Genomic DNA, 6,000 nt, shown 5'->3' with positions numbered 1-6,000 from the left:
TCCATTTATTCAGCTGGCTAATTGCTACTAAACCTTCTGGCCCTAGGCTTTGTATTGCCTCATTGGGAGGAAATGGCCTAATGTACCTGTGGTAGACTTTCCAGTTAGACTTGTAGTTCCTTTCAAAGCGTTCATTGTATTGTAAATGCATGCTGAATTTCTATAATCTCTACATTAGGATTATTTTCTATGGAAGGATTTGTACAGATATAAAATAAAAAATATATTAAATATTTCATTTACCTAATTATTGAGATGATGTTTTAACCAATGAGATGGAGAATTCAAAGAACAGATACATTTACAATTCAGGAATTCAAACGACTATGTAAATGGAGGCAATGAAGGATTTTTACATGGGGGTGGAAGGAAGTCAACTGAATTTCCAATGGGCAGAATTTTGTATACCTATTAGTAATAATTATTTTGCATTGCCATCAGATATCTATAAGTTGACTGAGTGGTAAAATAGTTCAAATAAAAGGAAACATTAAAATTGGATAATCTGGAAAAACGTGATCTACTACGCACATGGAAACCTTTTTTTCCTTTCATTCAATGGATTGGCAACTCCAAGGATATAAGGAATCTGTCACCATGTTCACAAGATATTTTCCTAGAACCTATAAAAGTGCCTACCTTAAAATAGTTATAATATTTTTTGTTAAAAATTAGATAATATCTTCCAATTTTTTCACCATAGCCTGTGTCTCTTTCTTAAGAATTAAATAAATGTCTAATTCCTCCAGTAGATAGTCCATCTTCATGCACACAAGCACCTCAAACAAAGCATTATCAAAATTATATCTTGTTTTCATTAAAATAGTTGTTTCTTCAGTGTTCCAGATCAGCTAATATTTATGTGTTCCAGGTGAGTTAATGATGCAATAAACTATCTGAACTCCCAGAATTTAAACCTATGTGTCAGCTTGGAACCATCCACCTGGCATCTTAATTGCATATAGATATAGTTAATTTTTCCATTTTATAAACTTAAGATTTTTCCTAGCATAGCTCCAAGTGTTTATATTGTGAAAACTGTAAAGCTTCTGTGCAGTTCACATGGTTCTGTGATTCTCTGCCTTTTATATCCTATAATACTTGAGTTCTATTCACCTGCTAAGCCCCATTTTAGTAATTTTTTCTGTGAAGATCGAACTTAGGTCAAACCTAGTCTACTTCACTCTATGCTTCTTTCCATACGAAGGAGAATAGCTTACTTCAACCTTCATGGTACCACAATACATGACACTTGGCACATTCATTTACTGTGGTACTTCACCAGCTTCTGGGAATTATTTTGATTAAAAGTTTGTTTCCTTTACTCATCTATAAGGTTGCAGAAGATAGAAAACTTATATTTCTTATCTTTGAAACTCACTTGAGTAACAACAAATAAATCAAAAGAATAAATAATATAGGAGCAGAAAAAATCAATTCCTCTTATTTTATAAAAGAGAACAGTCTATATTCACATTTTGAAGAGTAAAACAGCCTTTTATAATATGATATACTAGTGGAAAAATAAAAGTTCAACTAAATTTCTTGAGGTTTCAAAGTATTTTCTATCTCAAAAACCATAGTGATGAAAGAAACACATATAGGGCATTCATAATTGTAATTGGTGCTAAATCATGACCAACAGCTTTTTGCTTAAAATTGATATTATAAATGTTTCAATCACTATAGAACAAAAGACATGAAGGGAGATTTTTATCTAGAAATGCAGCTTTCTAAAAAGCACAGTCTTATAATTTGTTTTTCTTTTCCAACAATGCAGTGTCAAATTGCAGTGTAATAGCACAGCATGGAGACATTGCTGATGGTCCATCAGACATCGCTGATGGAGTCTGAGCTGTAAGGGCTAGCATATGACTTCAGCTCCTCCTAAACCTCTTCTCTTAGAGGAAGACTGTAGAAATATTGTACAGCATAATCATATTTTGCAGAATATGAAAGACTTCCTGAGGTAGAATGCAGAGTATATTTGTATTTTATTTTTTAAAAATAAGAGTTTTGCAACAGGTTCTCTTTTCCCATAGTTCCGACCACTGACCTGTACAAAGCACAGTTCATCAGATCTCATTCTGTGTGTCTTTTTCAACACTATCTTTACTATTGCAGTCAGTTTCTACTCCAGTCATGCAAATTTTCAGCAGGAGCGTAGGTATTCTATATTTATAATAGAAATTTATCTGTGTTTAGCCAGAGATGGAACAAGAAATGTGAATTCAAACTACTCCAACATTTTACAGAGTGAGTTGTACAAAACATTAGTACTATGAGATTTCAGCATTTTAGGGTAAATTTTAGATAAAATCAAGTAATTTCTATTTTAAAAAGTTATAAGAGTATTTAATATAATGTGCTTTCTAAATTTCTAAAAGAACAAAGAGCAAAATTTTTATTCAGTTATATTTGACGATGTAACTTTTCCTTGGGAAGAAATTCCAGGTAACAATATTTTATAGACTATACTAGGAAATGATTTTCTTTCCATATAGTCTTGTTTGGAAAGCAAACATAGACAAAAGCACCTCATCTGTTAGTATATAATACTGCTAATATCTTCTCATTGTTACTCTTGCAATTTCCGTTTCTAGAAATGCAACTAACAAAAGTACAAACAGACACATAATAGACACACAAAATATCTATGTTTTTCTATTGTTTATCTGGTTATTAATAATCTTGGCCAGCCTTGCTTTTCTGTAGATTTCCCCAAAGATTTCAGGACTTGATTTTCATGTGATCTGAGCCAGGAACTCATGATTAGTCAGTGATCAAACAGAAGCTATGCTTTGCTGAACACTGGGAAAATGTATATAAATTTATTTTTAATAAAGATGGTAGAAAAAAATAAGAGGACAGACAATATTGACAGTTTTTAATTGATTGTTTACTCTGTGCCATTGACTATGCTAAGTAAATCACTGAAATTATCTCATTTACTTTTCACAGGAACTCTAGGGTAAAGATATTACCATTCCCTCCATGTTACAGATGAGAAGACTTAGGATTCTGTAGGTTATGTGATTTGACAGTGCCCTCCTAGCAAGAAACAGAGCAAGATTCTAACTGAGGTGAGCTGACCCTGAAGCCCACATTCACTGATGGTCAGTGTGTTGCCTCAACCAGCCCTAACTCTCATTATGCAATGCTTAGAAGCAAGAGTGATTGGTTCAGTTGGCCTCATTGATGAATGAGGCTTTTAGAGTTAAGTTTAGAAGAAAACCATAAAAGAGATGAGAGAGGAGGCTTGCTGCCTGATTCATTGTTACCATCTTTGATATAAGAAAAGAAAGTTCCCTTGAGTTGCCAGTTTTCTTTCATGCCTTTTCCATGGGGAATCCTTAGTGTGTGGAATGCAACTAGTGTGGAGATGAGGTGAACCATGGGGTCTCCATTATATGAAACGTGTGGTGTTCTTTTAACAAACTCAGGTATTAGCCTTTAGAACATTGCCAGAAATATGGAAGTGGTCATGTTCTTATCACCTCTAAAGCCATGGCTGCCCCCATACACTCACAGATGCTTAAGAAGTCCTTCCTCCAAGCTTAAGAGTGAAGTGATTAAGGTATGATGAACATTCCAACAAGCTGTAGTAGTTCAGTGATGGTTTGGACACATGAACAAGATCATCTCACAAATCAGACCAACATATAAATATTTTGTACACCGTCTCCAACAATTTAAAAAACAGAAACAAAAAAAACTAGTGATCTAACCATCCCAGATAAGAAGTTGGCTTCTACACAAAGTGCCTCTCGAAAATAATTTTCTTTTTTTTTTTTTTTTTTTTTTTTGAGACGGAGTCTCGCTCTGTCTCCCGGGCTGAGTGCAGTGGCCGGATCTCAGCTCACTGCAAGCTCCGCCTCCCGGGTTTACGCCATTCTCCTGCCTCAGCCTCCCGAGTAGCTGGGACTACAGGCGCCACCACCTCGCCCGGCTAGTTTTTTGTATTTTTTAGTACAGACGGGGTTTCACCGGGTTAGCCAGGATGGTCTTGATCTCCTGACCTCGTGATCCGCCCGTCTCGGCCTCCCAAAGTGCTGGGATTACAGGCTTGAGCCACCGCGCCCGGCCTCGAAAATAATTTTCTACAAATTCAGGTTCTTGGGTATTTTTTGTTTTTGTTTTCTCTAGCAATGGCTTATTAGTCAGGGATAGTAAACATTCTCATTTTGATAGCTTGAAATATAGTCCTTTAAACCAGTGTTTCCCCAATCTCCATTCTTAATCTTTCTATTTTTTCACTGACAAAATGATCAAAATAGTACTATTACCTGTTTGGATGAACGGAGGCAAGATGGTGCACTTCCGGGTTCTTCATCCCCCCCCCAACTTTTCCCGCGCGGACGAAAATGCAGCTGGCGACCCGGGAAGGTGCAGACCGACTAGGCATGCGCCAGGTGATGTCAATCTGAAGAGACCAAGATTTACCTGGTCGCACCTGCGGAACGCCCCCCGACACGCCCGTGCCCCGCCTATTGCCCTCCCACTCCTAGAAAAGCAGCTCCGGACGAACGCCACGCATGGACTTCCCAGCTTCCCCACTGCGGTAGGGACTGTTGGAAGTGCTTTTTCTTCCAGTCTCAACTTACTCTTGTTACTTTTCCTCCTACAAATTTGCTGAAACTACAGCCTTTGAGAGCTCAATTCACCAATGACCTACTAATTAACAAATGCAATGGTGTCTTCTGAGTCCTTATTTGACTAGTTTTCTCTACAGTAATCAAAATCACCGATCACTTGTTCCTTCTTGAAAAGCTCTTATAACTGGAAGAAGAAAATGAGTGTCTCTTTCCCATAGAGAAACTGGGGAGAAGAATGACCCTTGGCTGAAAATGTAATCAATTACTTATAAGAAGTAATTTCAAAGCTTCCACCTGGTCTTAGTGTAGCTAAGGTAGCAGGCTGTAAAAGATATACAGTTTAGCATTAGCCATTTATTATTCCAGGTAGACCTGAAATAACATGTTTTAAAAGGAGGGTGGGGAGCTGAAGGAGAGGAATTATCATGGCGCTGCATAACAATGAGACTATGCTAACTCTGTTGCTCTTATGTGAACTTGTGAGTTATGAGGCAGTTAAAAACGTGTTTGTTTTTCTTATGTAGGCTTGGTACTATTTTGAAAGATCTATGCATATGAATAAATGCATTTGAGAGAGAAACAGAGACAGACAGATATAACAGATAACAATTGGAAAGTTGGAGAAACAAAATGTTTGTGACTCCATCTGACCTTTGGGTAACAACTACAGGATCCAGATTTAAAGTTCCCAGGACCACTCCTGGATTGCATGAAGAAACTGCAAAAATAGGCAACTCCTGAGTGTGCTTGTAATGTCTACATGGTTTTATTCTAGCTTGCATATGACTAGACTAGTGACACTTAATCTTAGATGGGAGCAACCTTAATAGATTTGCTGTAAAGGAAGATAATTTTTCTAAAATACCTCTAAAAACAATGCGAATATCAACAAAGATTTCAAATATGTTTAATGTATGTATCTGTTTCTTCTTCATCAATTTTCGTACTCTTGGAGCACAGTCATTCTACCTAAGTTTTCGTTGAACATCATTGTACCTCTCATAGAGGCAACAATAATTAGTAAGTGCTCAAAAAATATTTTTTGAATTGAGCTGTTGAACTAAACATAGACATATGTATGGTAAATTAGTCATACACGAAATGTTATATTAACTTTGATAAATTTATTTAAATAAAATACATATAAAAGTAATGAATTGGAGCATATGAATATTAAACATACAAAAATTAGCAACATGGTGTGCACACAATGAAATAGTGAATATCTTGATATTTATGGTAGAAGGAGAAAGTAGGAACTAAGCTAACATTTACTAAGTGTCTTTAAAATATCGGACATTTTTCATACATCATCTTATAAAATATAAACACATTCTTTAAAAATAGGCATTTTAATTCCCATTTATATCTGAAGATTCAGCCCAAAATTCCATGATGAGTAACT

Source organism: Rhinopithecus roxellana, chromosome 18 (assembly GCF_007565055.1).
Source record: "Rhinopithecus roxellana isolate Shanxi Qingling chromosome 18, ASM756505v1, whole genome shotgun sequence".
NCBI lineage: Eukaryota > Metazoa > Chordata > Mammalia > Primates > Cercopithecidae > Rhinopithecus > Rhinopithecus roxellana.
This window is presented reverse-complemented; position numbering follows the sequence as displayed.